The 27067-nt window shown below is 26.0% G+C and overlaps 1 long non-coding RNA gene and 1 pseudogene across 2 annotated transcripts; both read left to right on the top strand.

Annotated features, from left to right (window-relative positions):
- The first annotated feature begins 10522 nt into the window (after positions 1-10522).
- On the top strand, positions 10523-16754 carry LOC140920290 (uncharacterized; annotated as a pseudogene).
- Positions 16755-17152: 398 nt separating this feature from the next.
- Positions 17153-25541, top strand: LOC140920298 (uncharacterized). 2 transcript variants are annotated; one of them, XR_012163068.1, is made up of 2 exons: positions 17153-24068; positions 24147-25541. It is a non-coding gene; the product is annotated as an uncharacterized lncRNA (long non-coding RNA). The 2 variants fall into 2 exon arrangements; XR_012163069.1 differs by having other exon boundaries at positions 17153-22864.
- The last annotated feature ends 1526 nt before the right edge of the window (positions 25542-27067 follow it).

A 27067-nucleotide genomic window follows, 5' to 3' on the forward strand; every position in this document is an offset into this window, starting at 1 on the left:
CTTACAAAAAGGTATCTTTAATATGCCAACGAAAAATTTAATGGTCGTCGAAATTTTTATGAAAATCTGATAACGTTGGAAGAATAAAAAACTTTTGTAGAAAAACAGAAAAGGAAAACATTTAAAGTAAGATTAATTTTTACACAATTGTATATTATGATATACTTATTCATATTATAGTTTGATATGACTGATACTTATTTATATCCATACAAAAGTCATGATGAGATATGCACGTTTGCGTGTGTGTGTGTGCGTGCGTGTGTGCGTGTGTGTGTGTGGGTGTGTGTGTGTGTGCGTGCGCGCGTGTGCGTGTGTGTGTGCACGCACGTGTGTGTAAATTTAGATAAAAGAGACATAATCTAACCAAACATCTATAGGTCTTCATATATTGTGGAAAGTTGCTCGGGGAAATAAGGATGAAGTAGTCGATAACAAAGGTGTTCAACAAATATATGAACAATGTGTAAGTATATAATAACACTATTTATTTGTTTTTTAATATCTTGCGAAAGTGTTCACGATAAATTAATCTTTTTCGTATTAATATATATTAATTAGGAAACTTTATCTCAACGAGAGACACAAGACACCAGTTGTAGGGACATACTTAGTAAAATATTAAATGTTTTTGAGTATTCTAGTTGTGTGAGGGGTAAGAGTTTTGAAGTCAATCCAAAAGATTATTATCAACATCAAAAGAAAAAAAAAATCCAAGTAATACATAGTTATTTGTTATGATACTAGAGCTAATTGCTGAAGTTCGTTAGTTGCGAATGAAGGATATTGTAAAAAATTTGTCATAAAGCTTTCCACAAAATATGCATACCCCTAGCGACAAAGTTAGTTCCAATCTTATTGTTTCAAAGAACGTTTCCGAGGTAATTAATGAATTAAAGTACTATAATCTATCTAATTAATTGATGTTAATGCTAATTAAAAAGTTTATTAATAATTTTATATTGATTATTGATTTAGGATATCTCGTCTTTAGTATCATATTTTTCATCTCATACTTATCGCATGATTGATAAGGATGATTGATAAGGGAAAGGTGTACAATATTCATTTTGGAAGGCATAATACATCATAAACCACTATCTACTATTAATTGATATTTCTTTAGATTTGGATGCTCCATTGCCGCCTATACTTCTTGAAGTTGGAGATGCAAGGTTGGTGGAGAGGCCATATGATGACATGTGGCATGGCCAATAAACTTTATTTCTCTAGACGCTGAGGTATGTTAAAAGCCATATTTTTCATATATCTATATATATATATACTGTCTATATTCTTCTTACTATTTCAATCACTATCAATATATTGCTTTTTATTTTGTCTTGAAATTTCTATTTTTTTAAACCATTTTTAGACTCCTATAAAATCCAAAGATAATGGTAATGCTGTTAAGGCGAACGACTCACTCACGTCAAGAAATAGGTGTATCTGTTATCTCCATATATATATGGTATTCCAAATAACTTTAGATGAATGAATTAGTTTTTTTATCAGTGAATCAATGATGCTATATTTTCGTACAAGGTTCTTGTATGAAAAATTGGTGCGCCCGCATCAATTGATCAACAAATTCTTCTTCATATCTCCCCGTCAGATATCCAAGTTTGAAAATGATCCATCTCGAGTCAAAGATTATATAGTTGATGTATTGATGGACAAAAAAGATCATATGGATAAGTTGTTTGTTTTATCATATAATTATGTGTTAGATTTTCTTTCGAAATTAATTTAGGTTATATTATTTTCTCTTTTTGTAATTGATTTGCTTATTGAAATTTTTCTTAGGACGCATTGAGTATTGATTGTAATTATTACCACATTAGAAAAAGTTTATTATTTGATTTAGTACGTCATGATTATACAAATCACTCGAAATTGAAGTTTATGCTTGATAGGTAAGTATATAATTGTATCAAAATATGTATAAATATATATGGTTGTTTGTGTGTGGTTATTCTAAGTATATATATATATATATTTGTTATAGTTATCCAAATATTCCACGCTCAAACGGGAGCTAAAGTTTCGAAGAATAAATAAAACAAGATTATGTGAAAACTAATACATTTTTTATATAGTTATCTATTATATTTGGTGTATGATTATAAATATTGTTATAAAATTTTTGTCTTATAAAATTAACACGAGATTCAAGTTTTGTTTTATAATCATTGCATTGATGTATATATTTTTATTTTTCTAGTGTCCTCATAAAAAAAATGATAGATTGTGGGTTATATTATGAGATTTCTGAAAGACATTGTCACTTCTAATCTAAATATGATTACAAATACTGTATATTAATTCTATTATATATAGTTTATATTATTTTATTATTTAATATTTTTATCTGATTAATTTTAACTTAATCACATTATATTTTGTAGTACTTTAACGAATTCAAATGTTCGAGTTACTCTAAAGATCAATTAGCTGAAGTTAAGGAAGATTGGCCATACGTGCTCGGATTAAGTATCATATGATGGATTTTTAATTTAGTGTTTTTTCGAAACCATTTGATATTTCAGAATTCAGTGTTTTATCCAATTGGTGTGGTCTCGATCTACTGTTGAGTTTGTCACTGATTTCAATCTTAGCAGGGCAGCTAATTTAGTCTATACTATTGATTGTCTTATCCTTGAATGTATATATTGACCGCTCAATTATTGTAATTAGTCGTGTTTGTAACAAGGTTGCGTATGAGTTGACTCAGGCAACTAAGACTATATATTCTCGATCATGGTAGGGATAGTTCTGAATATGATGATAACATAAATTTTGTTTTGAGAGATACAAGGAGCATTATGTAATTTTGAATTTGTATTAGAGATCAATTATCAAATTAATACAAATTTTTCCTATATGTTATAATTTTGAAGTTTTAAGATATCATTATAATTTTGTGCATATATGTTCTTGTGTACTTCCACAAAATGTTGAAAGTAAAAAATATGTATGAGCGATTCTATGAATAGTCATTAAAATTTTAGATGTTTTGATTAAAATAATTATATTCTTTTATAGCGCTTATATAAAAAAGCATTGTTATTAAATGATCTTTTACGGTGCTTTATAAGTGGAAGCATTGTTATAGATTATATTAAATAACACTTACATTTAAAAAGTGTTATTATAAGCTCATCTAATTTACAGAGCTTTATAAGAGGAAGTATTGCTATAGATTACATTACACATAACTTACATTTAAAAAACGTTGATATAAGTTACATTACGACACTAACATTTAAAACCCACTATTATAGGTTACATTAGAAAACATTTTTTATTTTTAAAAAACGTTGACTATACATTTACTAGCGTTGAAATAAACGACACTTATAGATGTTATCTAATGCTTAAAAAAATGTTATTTAAGATTTTTCTCCGTAATGTGAAAATTTTTGTATATCAAATATTTTTGTAATTGTATTTACTGAAATCCATATACTTAATTTTATTCATATTTGATTCTTTTAATTTGTAACTATTCTGTTTGATTCGTTTATTTTATAATTACTTGAAGATTATTTTTTTGTTTGATCATTAACTTTATATTAAACGGTTAAAAAGTAATGATAAGTTAAAAATATATCATCATTTCCATTTTATAATTTGATATAATAAATAAATTAAAAAAATTAGGTTAACAAATAAGTTTTCTTTTTAATTTTCCTCTTTTACAATTAATTTACCAAACAAATTTTTTAATTTCAAACAAATTTTTTTCCTAAGTCCCTTGATGAAGTTATATATTGATGTTCCTCATCAACCCCATCGAATCTCAATCATGCTGCAACCCTATCTCTCTCCTACAAAGGCACCAATTCTTTAACACCTTTACCCTCCTCTCCATCATAAGAAAATGACTAATTGACTTAACATCTTCCTACCGTATGAAAGCCTAAGTCTAATTCTTTAATCACTTGTAGTAACTTTATGTTGGGATTTTTAGTTAATCGTGTCTAAAACTATTAAACTGAAACAAAACTGCTATTAATTTATACATTTCATATCATATATGGTTAAGAGTCATAGGTTTGATTTGTTTATTACATTTTTTTTAAAATATGTTTTTTATAGTATTATTATTTTTTTGTTACAATTTTTTCAAAAAAAAATTTAAAAACAAAAGCTTCAAATTAAAAATTGGCTTAAATAAATTATTTTCAAATGTCATTTTAAGTAGTTCATGTATTTGTTGTAATTTTTTTTTAATAGTAATATTTTAAAAGATGAATAAAATAAAAGTTATTTTAAAAAATTCTTCGTAAAAGTAATTTTTTAGAGAATCTTTTTTATTTTTAAATATATTATTTTTATCATGAAAGAATTACTAATAATAAACGTATTTATTGAATGTCAAATTTATTTCTTTTAATCAATAACAAATCAATCCAAAATAACTTCTGTTATTTTTAAATAAATTTTCATAAAAATCATACTGAAAAATATAAAGTCAATCATTTTTTTTTTAAATCTAAAACAAACAGTCGTTATGATCTAAAAACATGTTAAAAAGTTTCTCACTAAAAACGTGTTTAAATAAATTCTAAGATGCATAATATTAGAATTTATCCAATTTGCTGAACCACCTACTATTAGGTAATCGTTGGGAAGTCATCCGTGCTGGTCAAATTACAGATTTTAATCCTCAGCATGACAAGTTTTCATATATGTCTGAAATTGATTGAAGTATGACATAAATAAAAATCTGTTAGCTTACAAGTTGTGGAATTGAGTTTGGCTGATCCAAATTTTAACATATATATATTAATTATTAATTTTTTTTTTTTTTGGAGATAATGAGTTTGATAAGTTGAAAAGTAGTTACTCGCCCACTCCAGCTGGTGCCAATATAGGACACGTGCAAAATGAAGTGATAGAAAAACAAATGAAGTGAAAAGAAATAATGTTTGTATAGCTACACTTTCTTTAAGAACCACTCACATTTTTTATCTTCAATGAGAGAATATATAGGCGTCCTTTTTGACAATAAAAAATAGATAAAACACCTCCTTTTAGATATGCTCTAAGTGCCACTTTCCAATTAATTGAATTTTTTTAATTGAAACAATATCAATTATCAGTATTTAATTGTTAGGAGAAAGAAGAATAGTGTTCCAACCCATATACGTTCAACTATGTATAAACAATGATCATTTTGGTTTTTGAGTTGCCTATCGTTATAGCCTCGGAATTTAACGAAATTGTAAAGGCATAATTTAATACTCATTTGTTAGTAATATTATAGATTAAATTGACTAACCAAAAATATATTTAAGGATTAAATTGATTAATTAATAACATATTTAATGACTAAACTGACTAATAGAATATATATTTATAATTTTGATGCATTGATAAAAAATTATTATGAAACGTATCACGCGTTCGGAGATCAAACTAAATATTCATCCAATGTTGGGGAATTCATCTTTGGTTGTTTACATCATTAATTCCGGGCTTAGAAAATTAACTGTAGCCTTGCCTAATCCAAAGACAAAATAATAAAGAGGTGTGAATGAATAAGCATATATATATATATATATATATATACCTTTTTTATAGGGTTTTGCAAAAAATCCAGTTATGAGATTGAAATCCAAAGTCAGATTTAAATTCATTTTAAATATTCAGTTAAAATAATATGGTTATAATTCAGTTTATTTATCAACCAATTAGATATTCACTTATGTTTTATATTTAGATTTGGTTTTTATCCACTCAACTTCCAAAAATCATAAATATCAAAAACTCCAAAATGATTCTGATTTTGCCATCACCCCACCGACATTCTACGTTTCGGCGGCGTTTTTCGACAATTTATTATTAACTTCATTGAAATATCATTAATTTCATTTAATCAATTGCTTATTACTAATCAACTATATTGTATGATAACGAGTTAATGAATTAAGATATTTAATATTTATTGAGGAAGACTAAAATATGATAGACTAAACATTTTAAATATAATTTCTTAAATAATTACTCAATTTTAAATAATAAATTTTTTAAAAAATGTTACATTAATATGATACGTTGAAAATGATATGGAGATTTAGATATTGCTCAAACTTAACTTAATTATAAATGCTCAAGACAAAAATTAATATTTTAAATCTATTAGATATGTGAAATTTACTAAATCTTGTTATGGTGGTGTCCATCTCGGTGTTAGAAGTAAACTTTCAAGTGTTTGTATTTTCTACAGTTTTATTATGGTGCAGTAATTGTTAAATTTGATCGAAAAAACTTTCAAATATTTGTATTTTCTATGGTTTTAGTAATAAGTAATTTATTGAACTAGTATGAATCAGAGTCGGTGGTCTTAATGAAGTTAGTAATAGATCAATTTTAATTATAAGTTATTATAAGTAATTGAACATGTTCAATTTTAATCACAAAAAAAAGCAATGGTATAGTTGAATTGTGCTTTCATTTCGTAAAAATAATCGATTTTTAAATACGAATAATCGATTTTTTTTAAATAACAAATTTTTAAACTATGAATAAATGATTTTAAAAAAATAAATATTAAAAAATAATCAAATTGTAACCGATTTTGAATAAAAATCGATTTTAAAATTGAATTTTTTGAAATCAATTGCTTAACTAGACACCAGTTATTTAATCATAGCTAATTTTACAATTAGTTTTATAACCAATTCATTTTAAACTAAATAATAAATTTAATTATAAATTTAAATTTATATATTAATTTAAAAATAGATATAATTTGATTCTATGTATATGCATAATTGCATATATTATTTTCCGCTAGCTATAGCTAGAATATATATATTAGTTTACGTGCATGGAAATGGGACCCTTTTGTGATTAATCAAAGGCCTAGACAAAGTCATGATATCAAATGGACTAAGATGGTCGATTTTCCATGTGGACTAAGATGCATGGGAATATGTGAGCCATACATTAAGAACCATTCAAGAAATTCTAATTTTACAAGGTTCCTTTTTTTCTTTGGTACTTGAATTTTGAGGTTAGTTTAGTGTCGAATACGGCAACAACAAGGTGGAGGATATATATATGTGGTCCAAAAAAAGTAGGCACCGTCTTTTATTGATGAAATTGATAGGAATCGAAGAAATGGAATGCACCTTGCTTTCTTCTATATATTCACATCCTTGACTAAATGCACTTCTTTTTCAAAATTTTATATATTGATGGAATTTAAATGCAAGACAAATTTTCGTTTTCTTCAATGTAGACTTTCAATTATATAAATCTATTTATGTTGCAAATAAATGTAGCCTTAATGAGATTATGCTATTTTTAAATAGATTAGTCCAAAGTCTCAAGTTTTAAAGTAGAAGAATGAAACAAAATTAAAGTATTTGTGTGCACGTGTCGATATTTGTATGGGTTGCAATATTTATTATCATACGAAAACTATATATAGAGTTGAGTTTTATGTCATGTACGGTTTTGAGCTAGTTTCATTAATTTTTATATTCTATTGAAAAAAAATTAGGTTTTATATTAAAAAGGTTTAGTCAACTTTTACTCAAGAAATTTTTAAGTTTCTTTTGTATATGCATGGAAATATCAAAAGTTTATAGTTAAAAAAGGATATATGAAAAATAAGTAAAAATTTTCCCTTATGTTATAACTTTTCAAGTTTTCCCCATATTTCAATTTTATTCTCAAGTTACATTATGTAATCGAATAATATTTAATTTTTTTTGCATTTAATAATAAATTTATGTTATTAATAATAAACTTTTAAATGCTTTTATTGGAATTAGGGTTTAAGGAATGTCAAAGATATATATATGTGGTACTTTTTGCCAATATTTAGAACGTATGTGCACTCTCTCTCATATGAATATATAGTTGAAACCTTTTTAACAATGATACACGTACATTTATAATTTTTATATATTTATTTAACACTTCATTTTCTCTTTATATATATATATTTATTTTATATAACATTATCAACATATCACATTTAGGAATGACAATTGATAGAGTTTGGGTAGGGTACTATAGTATTTGTCCCCCCGCAATTTAAAAACATATTTATTCCCGTATTCATAGAGTATTAACTTTAATATACGTACCCTTACCATTTGGATACGTAAGTGTTCGTATCTTTACCCATTACCCATGTTTTAACTAAAATAGATAGATAAATAAATGATATTGTTGTGATTAAATTTAAAAGTTATCTAAATATCTTAAATCCAATCATAAAGTATTATAAATCAAAATATTTTTCAACTTTAAAATATTTCAAATGAACACTCGTTACAATACATATTCAAATATCCATAATAATATTTTACGAAGTTGTAAGTCCTACGACAATATTATTCGAGATCTATAAAAACAATTGATAGAAAGTTGCAAGTATAATTATAAAGTCACGATGAACAAGACATAACTCTTAGTTATAAAATCACAATTATTTACCTATTAATCATAATCAAATTCTGAAATAGTTTACAAACGTTTATCGTTCGATTATAAATATTATAGTGGTCCAATGATATTAATAGATATTAAAACATAAAAGAAAATAATTAATTAAACTAAACACTAATATAATAAATAAATATTTATATAAGTGTGGGGTGGGGTGGGTATTATAGCACCCGTACCCGCACTCATTCCCGCTTAATTTTACGGATAATTATCCGTCCTCGTGTCCATACCCTTTTTACGGATTATTACCCTACTCATTATAGATATCCACTGAGTTTGAATCTAATTGTCATCCATACGTAGATCTTCAATCAAAACACACTACTTTGATACGAATTTTGTTAGTATTTTTTTGTTTGTTTGTAAATTAACATTTAATTTATTAGGTTAATTTTAAAATATCCTCCCTTTATTTATATTATTTTTTTCTAATTTTTGTCACCATCATTTATCCCTCACTCATGTTTTTTTTTTCTTCTCCTTTTTTCACAATCAAGATTGGAGCACTTGCCCAAAAGGGCGCATTCAATCATTGAAATTTCACTTTGAGATGTTGAAGCACCTTTATTCCCCTTTAATGCAGAAAAAAAAAATTAAAAAAATTTGGGAAAGGAGAAAATTTTGATTAATAGAATTGTGATTTTACAAATGTACTCAAAGGAATTTCAACTCGGTACCTAGAAGTAACAAAGTTAAGCCCTTACCATTGATTATACTTGTGTTTTGTTTTATTGTGAGAAAAATTAATTTTTAATTAATTGATTTTGTAAAATTGATTTAAAAATAAATTAATTTATATTTGGATACATTCATTTAAAAATGAATTGATTAATAAATTTTAGACTACAAATTATTTCCATATATAGAACTAAAAGTTACAAATATTAGTAGCAAGTTAGAATCAATTATGAGGAAAAACAATTTAATTTGAGAACAATCAAAGATGTTAAAATCAATTTTGCAGCCACTCATATTATTACACAAGTAGTTCAAAGTTAATTACTTTGCTTAATAACTTATAGGCTTAATTGTAGTTTTTATCCCTTTATTTTAGCTAAATCACGAAGTTAGTCCTCCATTTTATTTCTCCTCAGTTTTGGTCCCTAAACAGAATTTTAATCCAAAATTTGATAAAATGTGATTTTTTTAAGCTACACCACATCATTTATGATCATAGATCTCAGGTACAATTGTTGCACTACGAGATCTTGATGTATGATGTGGCTTAAATAAATGCTAAAAAAAAATGACACTTCATCAAGTTTTGGACCAAAATTCTTTTCGTGAGACTAAAACTGTGGAGAAATAAAATGAGAGGACTATTTTCGTGATTCAGCTAAAATAGAGATACCAAAACTGCAATTAAGCCTAACTTATATCTTATTAAATACATTTAATTTAATCAATTCAATGGTTGACTGTCATATGATATTTAATTCACTGCAAGAAACTAACTTTTAGTGACAACAAATACCCATAGATGAAAGACAATTTTCCATTGGTATAGACCCAAAACACTTATACCAACGGCAAATATTGTGGTAATGAAATTTGTAGCTTTGATATAATGTTGATATTTACTTCTATTTTTTAAAAATTTAATTCATTGCACGTATATTTGAAATGGTTCAATAAAATATTTTCTTCAAAACGAAATATAAGAAAAAATAATAGTTAAAAAATTGATGTAGTTTGACTAAATTTTTAATCAGATATATTAGTTTTTTAACTATCATTTTTATTTATATTTTAATATTCCAGAAACTATCAAATAATTTTAAAATTTTATAATATTTATAGAATTAATCGATTTAATATCAATTTTTGATTTAAAAGATATATCGATAAAATTTTATCGAACCAAGTTATTAAATAGAGTAGTTCGATTCAAAGTTACTAAAGTATCTTAATTGATTTCTCTTAAAAAAAATAAAATTGTTAATTTTAAAAAAAGTTGGAAACATATGGAATGTTCAAACCCGAGAGAGTACTTAATACACATAAAATAAATGATAATAAGACAACATCTATATATATATATATTAGTTGGTGTGTGTAAGAATATATGAAAAGATTATGTTTCACCAAAAATTTCAGTTTTCTTAAAAAAATAGTCATTGACCATAGAAAACATTCTATGATTGCTGCTGCATTTTGTATTAGTCTATATCAGACATATATATAAAACCAATATTCTTATCTATATATATATAAATAGTCTTCCATAAACTTTTCTAGCTGTTGTTGCTGCATCACATCTCAAATATATAAAAGCTTAGAAAATGAAGAATAATTCAAAGAGAAGTGGAATAAGAAAGTATCATAAATCAGAACAGCCACGCCTTCGATGGACACCTGAGCTCCATGAATACTTTGTTCAAACGGTTGAAAGTCTAGGTGGACAACACAGTAAGTTTTTTTAGGGCTACCAATTAATTAATTTCATCTATACCTCTTATTTTTTGCTTTCATATATATGCTTGTTATCTTGTACTAGTACTAGTATATATTTCTTTTCCATTTTTAATTTTTTTTTCTATTTTTAATTCCCATGTATCTTGTTATCTTGAATTTTAATTTGCTACATATCCATCTAAAATACAAAAAAAAAAAAAAAAAATTAAAATCAGATATCAACTTTTCGATTATAATTTTTGTTTATATTAGAGACAGTGTAGTGTATGATAGTAAAAGATTTATGTTAAATCACATTCAAATGAATTAACAAAAGGGAATTAAGAAATCATTTGATATGATCATAGTGCAATGGTTGATCTTTGATGTAGTCTAGAGATCTCTAGTCAAATGCAGTCGATGCAGTCGCAATAGCAACCATGTTGATAGTAAAACAATGTTTTGATCTTACATTTATTTAACACTTTCCAATAGTGACAATTTTGCAAACTGATTTTGCAGAGACAACTCCAAAGCGCATTTTGAGTATGATGCAAGTGAAGGGACTTCGAATCTCTCATATTAAAAGTCATCTTCAGATACATAAATGTAATTCATGCATGTTCATCCATCTTGTGCAAAAACCAACAATTTAATTAATTAATTATCATATTAGCCATGTTTTTTGGTTTATATATTTTCCTTTTAAAGTAAACATTAGACATTCTTTTTTTAGAGGGACACCAAAATTTGAAAAATCATCACTTTTTTCCTAATATATGATATTGGCCTTGCACCTACTTATTCTCTTTTAAGCAAAATCTTTGTTTAGGGAGTATAAAGAATATTTCAACTTATTATATTTTAATGCTTACACTCCTTTTAGATCATAGCCCATTGAACAACTACACTAGTATGAATAAGTGTAAAATGTCTACCCTTTCTTTTTTGGTTTTTTTTATAAGCAAAATATTTATTTACAAAAAGTACTCAAATCTATTATATCAAAATATATCTCTTTAATGAAAAGTCATAAAAGTTAAGGAATAGATAAATTGATTAGAAAATCTATCTCCTGCAACTTTATTATCTTTACTTGAAGCAAACCAATTCAAAGATTCAAAGATCTAAGAGTGACTATTCCATTTTAGTCACATTAAAGTCTCAAAAATTATAACCTTTAATTTTAATTTTATATTTTAAAACATCAATTTTCTTAATTTTAATTACAAATTTTAATTTTATATTTTAAAATACCAATCTTAATTTTAAACACTTCGATCTTAATTGAACATTTATCAATATTTACGTAAATACGTGAAACCACGTAAAAAAAAAAAACAAAATAAGGTGCAGTGCATTTTGGCAACCCACCTAAAATCATTATTTTTTTACTCATCTACAATTATTTCTGAAATGAAAAAAAAAAAAAAAAAATCAATAAAGTAGTGTAATCTTTAGAAACAAATTAAGATTTGTGACTTTTCACAATACCCATGTATATCTCACACTCGTTGATGAATATCTTCGATTCCTTTAACTTTTCATTTGATGACCAAATCTCTGATCCCATTATCAACCCCACTTCTCTTCCTTGTTAGTTGCCTTTCTTATGCTTTTTCACATCATGTGACCAATTCTGAAATCATCAATTATATATATTTCATTTATTTAATACTAAGGTTAAGGTTAAAAACAAAACAAAAGAAATACTAATATTTCTTGCGGAGTTAATTATAAGCAAAGGAGAGTCTAAAAAATTTATTGCATTTCTTTTAAAATTTAAACAAAATACATCGATCTCTTTAAATCATATTTGCTTATATATAGACTCAAAAGAAATATAAATTATGGTCACATTAAAATTCTTCTACTTATGCTTTAATGTTATTTTAAAATCTTTAGTCATGGAAACGTAATATAAATATAATATCCTTATATTTTTAATTTTTATATATCTATTCAATATTTTATTTTATTTTTATCATTTTTTTATATTATATTTATCAGATCATTCTTTTTTATCTCAATCTCTCAATATGTGTATACATTTCATAAAATATAAAAAATATTTTTCTATTCAATATATATAAATTAAATTTGGTGATTTCAGTCTAGGATTAGGTCCAAGGGCATTAAATATAATGTGCATGCTTCACGAAAAATGAAGTAAAATTTAGACACATGAAATACCTTTTTTCCTTGTCCCTCTTTAGGATCTATAAACAATTAAATGTGTTTAGCTTGCTTTTTGAGATGCTAAAAGCACACGGCTGTGTAAGCCTTAAAGAAAGAGAATTACTTTTTCTTTTTTTACTTTAATAGGCTTGAAAATCGGTTCTCACTACATTTCTCTTCAATTTCAAAGCCAACTAGTCTTCAGCATGATTATGATTTACGTAAATAAATATGAAAACACTTTGCTCATTCTACAACTTTATAGTACGTAACATGGAAAATGTTTGATGTTCATTTCATCATAAATGTCATATTCATATACACAGAAAATTATCACGTCATTTTTAATTTTAAATGTATAATATTAATTATATATATTTTAATTATATTATCTAATTAATATTATTTTAATAAATCTCGTATTGTTATTCTTATTTTACATTAATTTATGATAGAAATAAAATAATAATCAATAAGGGTAAATTAATAAAATCATATTTTATTACTTTCATTTATTATTATTTCTCTTATTCTATATAGAATGGTCAATTGAACAACTATTATGAGACAAATACGGAGTATAATATTTTTAGTGAACATTCTTTTAGGTGGGTATAATAATGAGTCCAATCTTAGGGATGAGGGAGTTAAATTAAAAGTTGAGTCATGATAATTAAGAGTGAGAGGGTTGAATTATCGCTTCCAACTTTAGACAAACTATATACTAATATTCATTAAATAAATAAAAATATTGTCAATCTTTATAGTTATGTGTGAGAATTTCTTTACAATTTTTAACTATAAACATAAAAAAAAAAATGAGGCCAATATATCTTAGTTTCTTAATTTATGTTTTATTTCATTTTCTGAATAAATAAAACTAAATTTAGGTGTGTAAGACCAAAGATATAAATTTTGAATTTAGGTGTTTAAAATTGACTTTGATATTTTTGAATGTGTTCAAGTATATAATTTATTTTTTTAAAATTTATTTTGACTTGAGTTAGATTTAAATTTTTTTATTTTTAAAATTGATTTTTATCCTCAAATTTACCGTTCAATTCAGTTTTCTAAATACATTTGTTCAATTTATTTTACATAAATGTATTCAAACATAAATTAATTTTGCATTGTACTGATATGAATTTTGCATTTGCACTTCTTGTACTTTTTGTTAATTGTTACTAATAAAATGTTTGACTTTTCCAAAAATTATAATAATAATAATAAATGGGGAGAAAATTTTTTTTGGAATGGCAAATAATTATATTATAAAATGGGGAGTATGTTTAATTTTTATTCTTTTGTTAAATGTCTCAATGAGTAAATTAATTGTGAAGTATTTCCATCAATGATCTTAAGAGAAATTGTGGGTTGTTAGATGTACCGAAACCTGAAGGGACATACAATTCTTGCACCAATACCCGAAGAAAATGCACAATTCAATCATCCTCAAATCTCTACTTGTTCACCACAAAGGTAACTTATAAATATATATTTATCAATTGTTCTCTTTATTTCAAAAAATGAGATTTACTTAACCTATATAACTTATATATTTGGAAGAAAAAAAAACTGTATAATTATATATTTGTAAAATTATTGCGATCGACTTTTATGTATGAATCGATTTTCATACTTTATTAAGCATTTTCTTACTAGTATATATGAAACATTTTTTATTATATTATATATGATTATTAACTACTTCACATTCTTTCAAAACCCTTCAGATCGAGGAATATCAATCAAGAACTTCAGCCGTTATACAAAGCACTTTCACAAACAAGTGAAAGTGATCATTATGACCTAAATCAGGTACTACTTTGATGTGATATACCACTTTCTGTTTTTTAATTTCCTTACTTTTAGATTTAGCAATTTAAACTTTCTAAAGGATAGTATCAAATCACAACAAATAAATAAATAGTATTATATAATTGAAAATTAAAAATAATAAACATTGAAAAATATTCAAGCATCAAATCAGTGTCTTTGATTATTATTTGAAACTTCTTTGAAAAATTAATTATTATTTTAGAGTTCTTCAAAAAATAAATAAAATATTATTCGAAATTATTTAATATTATCATTGATTTTTTTTTATAAAATAAATTTAAAGTGAGAGAATTGTGCTTCAATCTAAGATAGAAAAATCTTTAAATTTAAGTGAAGACTTATAAATAAATTTATATTTGTTGGAGAGATTTCACTCACACACCTTGAATCTTATGTGGGACATAACACAATTAAAAGAATAAGAAAACATGGCTCAATACCTCTTGTCTTCAAACAACTCAACAATTATATTTACTATCTTAACTAAAATTTTAATGATTTGTAAGTCAACTCCAAATTGAATTTATAAGCTTTTACTTTCTTACTTTAAGAGTTATAAGAAATGATAATACTTTCACTATAAAAATTCTCTCTAGTGTTCTCACACACATTTTCTCTTAGATGAATTGATAATACACTTCACATACTCGTATTTATACGAGAAAAGTGAGTCTTCTTCCAAAAGAAGATTAATCAAAATGAATTAATCTCCAAAATTACAATGACTTCTAGAAACCCTGAATTCATTATTTTAAGTTGAATTTGCATGTTTCAATGGTTAAATTCGAAGACTTTAGAACATTTATCTCGTTTTCCCTCTTCTAAGTCCCAATAGACCTTAGTCAAATATCCAACGTTTGTACTGCTCTTTTTTTTCAAACCTCCATCATTCCTCGTCATCTTCATGTTTCGACATAGTTGCTACACTAAGGTTCTTTGGAAGCCTATAAACTTCTTATGATAAAATCTGTTTAAAGGGATCTTTCACCATAAAAATATTTATATAAAAAGATTTTATTTAATTTGTATGTCCTAAAAAGTTTTAAATAGTTTTACAATAAGACATGTGTCGAATCATATATTAGAATTTAGATATTTATGTGATTAATTTAAAATAGTATTTTTATTATATACCTAGATGTTGGTATATCAAATATGATACTAAATATGTTGATAGAAAGTGGACGATAAGTGAAACACCATATAAGTGGAAAGATCAATATATATACTATATATTTTATGATTTTTAGTTAAGAAGTGAAGTCTAATCTACTTAATTGTGTGGTTGCTCTTATCATAATGTGATAATCTTTAGATAATTTCATAATTCAACACTAAATAATGAAATTACGCGGAAACTCTATATAGACAATATTTTTATAAATGGCTGACATTCTTCATCCTATATGTCGGTTTTGTAAAATGATTTTAGTTTCAACCCAATTGTAAGAGTAAACTGAATAATCAATCTTGATATGTTAAACAAAAATAATTAATTATTCTACTATGTATTGCAGGAGCCTGAGTCAAGTGAATGTTTTGTTAGAGAAATGTCAAATAAAGAAGGAAATAGTAGGACTATCAAATTTCTTGATCTTCTATTCCCTTTCAATTCTCTGCTGATTCCAATGGTGCATAGTGATCAAGAAATAACACATTTTTCTTCACCAAATAGGACGGATAATTACAATGTAGATTATAGTTCTAGTTCTATGAAATCTCATGAAAGCAATTATATAAATTTAGACCTATCAATTTGAATATGCACAAAAGTTTTAAACTTAAACATGCAATAGTACTGTATCATAGATATTGCATTATTGTTTTATCTTAAAATAATATTTATTTAATTTATGTTTAGAATTGTTTTACCTAGCTATGACTTTTTGTTAAAGTAGTAAGTAGTTATATTTTTGAGTAAGATCTTACCTTTGAGAAAAAGAAATACTAACATTATATTTGGTACAACTAATATAAGAAAGAAAGAAAGAAAATCCTCTTTGTTTGTTTTCTTACAAAAAGAGAGAAAATTTATCTATGGGTGAACACTATGGTTTCTAGACTTTTGTTGAATATGATATACTCAAGATCATTTAGCTATTTAATGTTATGTTTTTTTTTTTATATTTAATTATATTAAATTACATTTAAATTTTGAATTGATTTTGGCTTCTAAATATCATTACTCAATAAAATTTCAGGTACCAAAGAATTTTTCTTAAATAAATAGACATTCTTTTTTCCATTTTCTTTCCAATTAGTGAAAAAAGTGTTTTTAGGAGTTTCAAACAACCAAAACCCAATTTTAACTATTGTCGCATATATATTATTAAAAAAATAAATAGTTATTTTGATTCGTAAATATTATATAGTCTTTAAATTTTACAAATATAATTTCAAATGTTTTTTATTAAGAATTTTATAGAATAAAGTGATTGGCGCAAAATATATTTAAAGATTAAATTAATTAACTAAAGTTATATTTAAAAACTTAAATCACTATTATAACACTCACTCATTTAAGAAGATCAAAACACACTGAATGCACAATCTATTAACACACTGAATGCACAATCTATAACACATGTCTTTTTGTGTGCATTAAGTATTAAATTTTTTTTTTTTTTAAATCCAAGTGCAAACCATTGCCTACATAACTAATTATTTGTAATATATTTTAGTTATGTGGTGCTTGCCTTCTTGGTTATTATCTGGTTCCTTTGGATATGCAAGTTTCTATTTGACAGTAGATGGTGTGGTGTATCTTGGTTTAAGGTCAATATTGGTTCTTAATCTTTGTAACCCTTCAGATCGAGGAATATCAATCAAGAACTTCAGCCGTTATACAAAGCACTTTCACAAACAAGTGAAAGTGATCATTATGACTTAAATCAGGTACTATATTTTAACTATTACTTTGATGTGATATACCACTTTCTGTTTTTTAATTTCCTTACTTTTAGATTTAGCAATTCAAATTTTCTAAAGGATAGCATCAAATCACAACAAATAAATAAATAGTATTATATAATTGAAAATTAAAAATAATAAACATTGAAAAATATTCAAGCATCAAATCAGTGTCTTTGATTATTATTTTAAAGTTCTTCAAAAAATAAATAAAATATTATTTGAAATTCTTTAATACTATCATTGATTTTTTTTTTTTTTATAAAATAAATTTTAGGTGAGAGAATTGTGCTTCAATCTAAGATAGGAAAATCTTTAAATTTAAGTGAAGACTTATAAATAAATTTATATTTGTTTTTCTTATGTGGGACATAACACAATTAAAAGAATAAGAAAACACGGCTCAACACCTCTTGACTACATATATGCAAACACCTCAACAATTATATTTACTATCTCAACTAAAATTTTAATGACTTGTAAGTCAACTCTAAATTGAGTTTTATAGGCTCATACTTTAAGAGTTACAAGAAATGATAACACTTTCATTATAAAAATTCTCTCTAGTGTTCTCACACACATTTTCTCTTAGATGAATTGATAATACACTTCACATACTCGTATTTATTCAAGAAAAGTGAGTCTTCTTCCAAAAGAAGATTAATCAAGATGAATTAATCTCCAAAATTACAATATTGACTTCTAGAAACCCTCAATTCATTATTTTAAGTTGAATTTGCATGTTCTAATGGTTAAATTTGATGACTTTAGAACATTTATCTCGGTTTCCTCTTCTAAGTCCCAATAGAACTAGTCAAAGATCCAACGTTTGTACTGCTCGTTTTTTTTTTCAAACCTCCCCATTCCTTGTCATCTTCATGTTTCGACGTAGTTGCTACACTAAGGTTCTTTGGAAGCCTATAAACTTCTTATGATAAAATCTGTTTAAAGGGATCTTTCACCATAAAAATATTTATATAAAAAAGATTTTATTTAATTTGTATGTCCTAAAAAGTTTTAAATAGTTTTACAATAAGACATGTGTCGAATCATATATTAGAATTTAGATATTTATGTGATTAATTTAAAATAGTATTTTTATTATATACCTAGATGTTGGTATATCAAATATGAGACTAAATATGTTGATAGAAAGTGGACGATAAGTGAAACACCATATAAGTAGAAAGATCAATATATATACTATATATTTTATAATTTTTAGTTAAGATGTGAAGTCTAATCTACTTAATTGTGTGGTTGCTGTTATCATAATGTGATAATTTTTAGATAATTTCATAATTCCACACTAAATAATGAAATCTGATTGAATATATAACTAGGTAAATAATGTATATCATCATATATATTTAAGAGTTTCATATTTGACGAAAAATGTCACAATGTACATCATCATGTATATCTTAAGAGTTTAATTTATGTTTAGAATTGGTTTACCTAACTATGACGTTTTGTTAAAGTAGTAAGTAGTTATATTTTTGAGTAAGGTCTTACCTTTGAGAAAAAGAAATACTAACATTATATTTGGTACAACTAATATAAGAAAGAAAGAAAGAAAATGGCTTAATTGCATTTTTGGTCCCCCTATTTTAGCTGAATCGTAAAAGTAGTCCCTCCATTTTATTTCTCTTCAGTTTTGATCCCTCAAACATAATTTTGGTCCAAAACTTGATGAAATTTCATTTTTTTTGTATTTATTTAAGTCGCACCATGCCTCAAGATCTCATTTGCAACAATTGTACTTGAAATCTATGATCATAAATGGTGTAGTACGGCTTAAAAAAATGAAATTTCATCAAGTTTTGGACCAAAATTCTGTTTGGAGGACCAAAACTGGGGAGAAACAAAATAGGGGGACTGCTTTCACAATTCAACTAAAATAGGGGACCAAAACTGCAATTAAGTCAAAAAAAATCCTCTTTGTTTGTTTTCTTACAAAACGAGAGAAAATTTATCTATAGATGAACACTATAGTATTCTAGACTTTTGTTGAATATGATATACTCAAGATCATTTAGTTATTTAATGTTATGTTATTTTTTTTATATTTAATTATATTAAATTACATTTAAATTTTGAATTGATTTTGGCTTCTAAATATCATTACTCAATAAAATTTCAGGTACCAAAGAATTTTTCTTAAATAAATAGACATTCTTTTTTCCATTTTCTTTCCAATTAGTGAAAAAAGTGTTTTTAGAGTTTCAAACAACCAAAACCCAATTTTAACCATTGTCGCATATATATTATTAAAAAAATAAATAGTTATTTTAATTCATAAATGTTATATAGTCTTTAAATTTTACAAATATATTTTCAGATGTTTTTTATTAAGAATTTTATAGAATAAAGTGATTGGCGAAAAATATATTTAAAAATTAAATTAATTAACTAAAGTTATATTTAAAAACTTAAATCACTATTATAACACTCAATCATTTAAGAAGATCAAAACACACTGAATGCACAATCTATAACACATGTCTTTCTCTTTATCATGTCAACTTTTTTGTGTGCATTAAGTATTAAAAATATATATTTTTTAAAATCCAAGTGCAAACCATTGCCTACATAACTAATTATTTGTAATTTATTTTAGTTATGTGGTGCTTGCCTTCTTGGTTATTATCTGGTTCCTTAGATATGCAAGTTTCTATTTGACAGTAGATGGTGTATCTTGGTTTAAGGTCAATATTGGTTCTTAATCTTTGTAAGGAGTTTAGTCCAACTTTTCGGCATATGATTTGGTTAGAAATTTGCAATTCTTTATTAAAAGTTGGTAGAGTTTTCTAACTATAATGTTGAGTTTGGACCACACTATAAGAGTTGAAATACTTCTAGTATTTCCTTCAATAGATTTGCTTAAAAAAGTAATTAGGGCATTTGCCCCCACAAAATTTGTTTTTTCTAAAGCATATTCAATAAAATTATATTTTGCCGCCATTAATAAACAGGTGTGATTCCTTTGTTCTGTTCTCAATATATCACTTATATTAATTATTTTCAAATATATTTTAGTATCTATAAAAAAAAAACTTAAATCTTATTTGAAATTTTAATTTTCAATTCTCTAGAAACATATGTCTATATATTTTTTAAGGGTACCTCTATGTTTTTACTCTTGTAAAAATATGCTTTTTACATGTCATATAGTTCATCACAAGACAGTGTAAAGATGATGGAGAAGTGGGTTTATTCAATTAAATTATGAGAGTATATATCACTTGTCATGTTGTGAATGGATAATCGTAAAAACAACAATTAAAACATTGCATATCAATTGTCCTTGATAAAACTATTCCTCAAAACCCTAGATTGTATAAGAAAAAAATAATATTCGTCAATGTCCTTAAATGTTAAATTAAAATTTTATATTCGTGTTAATTTTAATGTTACACGTTCTGTTTATAAATTTTAATAGTATGATTTTAGTTATTTACAGTGTATAATAACCTAATATTTATAATAAACTTGAATATAATATATTAAAATATATTTCTAATTTTATTTTTAATCCCTATAAAAAATTATAACTTTTTAGTCTCTAAATAAATTCTTTTATTCACTTTGAATCTCTTATTTGAAATTTTTTTGTAAAAAATTGATATTTTTAATCTCTCAAATAATTAAGTCTCTATAAAATCAAAATGACTAAAAGTAAATAATATTTTTTTAAAGTACTAAACTTAAAAGGTCACAATTTTTTAAGGACTAAACCCATATTTAACTCACACAAATATAACCCTCTTATATTATTAAAAAAAAAAAAGGGGGAGTCCTCATGAATTAGGGTCCTATGTTATTGAGCTCGAAGCACTAATTCATCTTCGGCTTTATACACATGCAACCAATCAAAATATGTCAAACCTAAAAAAGTAGCATCATTGAGTAATTTGATTGATGCATGTGTAAAAAGGTTTTGTACTTTGAGTATATACAAATTAAATTCATTCTTTATTAGAATCAATAACTAAAATATCTAATATTATTAACTTTTCCTTTTATTAATGTTGGATTACATTTTTTTTTCTTTTTTTGTGTGTGACAAATTTATCTTCTTAAATAATTATAACTCGATATTAGTGGAGTTTTTGACATGTTTAAAACACGAAAGTTACTCAAACAATAGTGAAGCTCAAATGAGATTTGGAGGGCTGCCTTACTATGGAAGATTGATAGATATCATTGAGTTTTTCTATGATGGCTTCAAAGGACCAATGTTTAAATATAAACAGGCGAATACCACAAATCCAAGAGGCATTAAGACAGATAAATTGGATTTTTTCTCTATAAATTTGGTAAGACAAATACATACTGGAGAACATGAAGACGGTGAGCCATACATTAAATCATAAGAAGCTCAAATGATTTATTAAGTTGATGATGAAATGGAACAAGGATGAAGCATACCTATTCATTTGAAGCCAAAAGACTTGTATGATATAGGTGGACATGATGAAATTATGGCACTCATTGAACCGTACCCATCTCAAAATTTGGAACAAGTTTTTTCTAATGAGACCACACATATACAATTGGCAAGAATGGCTACAAATGATGATCCTGAAACTTCAACATTTAATGATGATTTTGATGAAAATAATCAATATATAGATTTATGATTGTTAAGAATTCTAGTTTGTTGTTTGTAACCCCTAAAGGATTTATGATTTCATTGTTTATCCTTACTCAATCTATGATTTTATTTATTTATGATATGATACTCTTCGTTTTATTTTATTTACTATTATTTATTGTTATTGTGTTAGGCATAGTTATGCATTGCTGCTCATTTTTGTTGATTAAATTGGTACATATTGACATCTTTGAAAATCTTATCTTTTTAGCTATTTACATTATTCTAACTTGATTGTCATCAATGTTTGCAATGTAATTGTGTTTGGATTCTCAATCTTGTGAACAAAATATAATCATCATATGGGGATATTCGACGCAAAACAATGGAAGAGAATTAAAAAAAAGGATGAAGGCTCTCAATCTCTCTCAATCAATTCAGAAATCTTCTTCTACCGTTTCAAAACCTTCACAGGTTAGTAATAATCTCTCAATCTCACTTTATACTTTTATTTTTCATTCTCTCCATCACATCATAACTCATATTTGTTCCAAATTATTTAGAGTGAATTCCATTTAAAAAAATTGTCAATCATTTCATCCATAGCAAATTCATAGTAGCAGATACAAGCTACCAAGTGTCTTATGATGTGATTAGATCAGCGTTAGCAAAAAGAAAGACATGTAACATCCTATATACATTGCTTGGTAAAAGAATACAAAAAGGATCATATGCTTGTTATGGTACTTGCAGCAATAGAAACAAATAAAGAAGAAAGTCTGATTAATGGCCACTTCAAAGGTAGATAATTGCTTACACTATATTATTTAATGTCATCAACGAAAACTTGGAGACTCATAACATTCTGTGTGCCTCAATCATCAAAGCTTTACCCTGTTAAGAGTAAAAAGATTAACAATGTAACATGTTTCTTATTCTTATTCTTTGCTGATTTTTATTTATTTACATGGATAATAAATCATTGTACCTTTTCACAAAGGGTCACTCGAGGCTTATACTACCTAGAGATCTTGAAGTAGCCAAAATGAAGCACCTTGGAGACATGGTTTACACCAATAGCCCAAACGACAACTCTTCCACCTACCCAAGTGACAACACCATTAACAATGCAAACGATAGAACCAACATCTTCTCTGGTGACAACACCACCAACTGTAGTTCAAGAGATAAAACCACCCCTTTCTCAGGCGATAACATCGCCAACAGTGCAAACAATAGAACCATCACATTCTCTGGTGACAACACCATCAATTGCAATGCAAGCGACAAAACAACCACATTCTCAAGTGACAACACCACCAACAGTGCAAGCAACAAAACCAACACCTTCTTACGAGACATCCTCTCACTCTAAAGATGTGGTGGAAGATGAGACATAAATTTCTCAAAAAAGGAATTCTACATATTGGGATATATAAGTTATTAGTATGGAATCTAATGTCTAATTATATTTATATAATTTAATTTTTTTTACATGGTTGAGTTATGACATATTTAATTGAATTAGGTGTTAGATGAAGTGAGACATATTTCAATTTTTTTTACATGGTTGTTATGACATATTTCTTTGGAGGAAAACCTACAAAATTATCCACGTTTTATTAACCAAGACCATTGGACTATTTTTGTCCAATATAGACATAAGGCGGACATAATGGTAATCATTCATTTGTTGCCTTGTCATTTGATTTCTACTATTTTTTTGTTTTGTTGATGTCATTTGTTATCACTGCAGTAGAAGGCTGATAAAAATGCTACAAATCGAGAAAAGCTATGATCCTTCATACATTAGGTTCTAAGACGTTTGCAAGGAAGATAGAAGAGTTGGTTGGATTCACTCTATCTACTATTGATTGTATACTTAATTGCACAAGTACCTATTATATGTGTTTACTTGCTGGAACTGAGAGATGGTCGAAAATACACTAGAGGTGAAATATTTTCAATTTGTCATAAAAAGTCTGATGAGTCATATGTCAATGAAGCGGCCAATGAAAAATATGTCAATGTAAAGAATAGAATTGGTATGTGATTGTAAGTATTTCTTGGTTACCACTATACAATCAAAGATGCAACTATTAGTTTTGGTAATAGTGAGTTGCAAAACTATAAAAAGTTACTTATTTGGTTAGTGATAGTGAGTTACAAAGCTATAAACCTATAACATTACTTATATGAGAATAGATGTAATTAGTATAGCTCCAATTTTGTCAATGAATTCACTAGTTGTATTGGTATGCTTGCTCCAATGTTACAGAGGTTTGGTTTGGTGCATTATGGTTGGATGTAGTTAGTTTGGTGTTTGTACCAATATAGTACATCTATTATATGCTATGTACATTGTGGCTTTTCTCTTGATTGATTATAAGTTATAATTCATCTATTTATTGTCTTAGATGATATCAAATAGATTGTTCTTTTGCGACACATACTTGAATGTACTACATGGTGTTTTTCTATTGAAATGGTTGGAGTATTTCAGACCTTTCCGTTATAAAGAGAGATTTAGTTTGCTTCATTTGCTTGTGCAGGAACAATTGCAAGTTGAAATTGGGAAGACTCATCCTTCAAATGAAGCATTTGTGAATGTGTCTGGAAAAGAACATCATGAATATGTTGGTTGTATGGGACTTGGAATAACATTGTCTCAAATCACTAGATCTACTTATCACTCTGCAAGATCAATGTGTTCCTTCGAAGCTAATGAGAAGATGGAGAATATGTAAGCTAAAATTGATAGACTTAAGAAAAAGGATTCAAAATTTGATATGTTGAAGAAGCAAATTGCTTTCTTATTGGAAATGCAAAATTCCAGAGAAAAACAGATAAAATTGTTTTCTTAGAAAACCTGTTTAAAAAATCATGTGGGAATTGTTTCTCCATGGCTAAAAATATCAATTGTGTAATGATGCTTCTAGCTATATGAGAAGTTTAGTTAATTGATATTTGACAATATTTATTAACATTAATTGATGTTAATATATATACATATATATTTTTTTTTTTCCGAGCAACAGACTTAGAATCACCAACAGATGGTAGACGTTACTCTAAGTCTAGCTACCAACCTACTGATCATGGAGCAACATCATTAGGAACTAATTATATATTTTGATGAACTTCTATGTTTGATTGAGTTGTTTTGTATTTTAGCCACTCTACTAATGTTTTGAATTTTGAATATTTAAACTACTTTATTTATTGTTTTAGTTAAGTTCTATATGAATTCGTGTTATTACTTTTGAAAATATTATATAAATTGAAATTAGTCACAGTAGTTATATATTTGTGTATTTTAATTGTGGATGATATTCATAATTATTTTTTTATTTTAATTTAATTAATAAAAAATAGGAAAAAATTGGATCATAATTTTTTATTTAAAATTATTAAATTTGTGACGATCCAAACTGTCTCAAAATGGATATAGCGACGATTTATAACTTTGCAATTCTATAGGAACAAGAAAAATCAAATGTGTCTAACGTCGGTTCTAACTATCGCAAAACATATATAGAGGTCGCTAAATACCGTCGCAAATATTGCCGACAGTTGAAACGACGATTTTTTAAACCGTCATAAATTGGTCTCGCAACGCATGAATCTAGAACCGTCACAAGCTCCCATTTGTGTCAGTTAAACCGTCACATATGTCCTTTATAACTGCCACAAATCATTTTTTTCCTTGTAGTGACCAATGTATTTCACAAGTAATATATTTAATTAATTATTTTGAGTGTAATAAGATAATAGAATTTAAGAATAATATTTGTTTAATTAGAGAAAAAAATATACATTTTCATTTATGCAAAAGAATGTAAATTTATTTTTGAAATATAGAAGTTATGTTTGATGTAGTACTTCCTGGATAAAATATAAAGGTCTTTTTGATTGATAATCTATGTATAGTTTTTTTAAAAACGATTTTTTTTTTGTTTCAAGTGAGTTTGGTGACAAACCTGACACACATTGAATGTAGAAAAATGAGATATTGCGAATTTCATTATGCGCTCCAATATATTAAATGTTCCAGTAGCCTCGATCTCGAATATGCAATGGCATATTTCAATAAACAGCAAACTTTTCATGATATCCAATCATTTGTTGAGTCGCAATGCTAATTTTTAGATGTAGAGTATAAATTTAGTAGTTTGTTGGTAAAAAGGCTTGTAAAAATGGATTTTTTTGCAAATTCCAACATTCGTTAAGGTATACGATGTGTGAAGTGAAATGAATAGATACAAGAAAAATAGGGCCCTTTTAAAATTTAGTTCATGCACTTTAATTGAAGTTTTACTCAAGATTAAACTTGGTGATCAAAAGTTGATTAGTAAGCTCTTAACTGACCAAAACGTTCTTAACAGTTAATATGAAATTAAGATGTTGTAAATAAAACCAATGATAGTGAAGTGTGATATGTGTATGCAAATAATTAAAAATAAGGGATAGAAATATCACACGTAAGAAGTATATTGATTCACATAACTTGGACTAGTCCAATCCTCACAACTGTGAGATTTTCAGTATGTGCTTCAGAATTAGAATGTTCTCCTTTTTCTCTTGATTAAACCTTGACCAAGTACAACCTTGAACTTTCGATCTAGAAATGAATTTTAACATCTATCTTTCAATTTAGAAATGAATACGTGACCCTTT

Source organism: Cicer arietinum, chromosome 5 (assembly GCF_000331145.2).
Source record: "Cicer arietinum cultivar CDC Frontier isolate Library 1 chromosome 5, Cicar.CDCFrontier_v2.0, whole genome shotgun sequence".
In the NCBI taxonomy this organism is placed as follows: Eukaryota; Viridiplantae; Streptophyta; class Magnoliopsida; order Fabales; family Fabaceae; genus Cicer; species Cicer arietinum.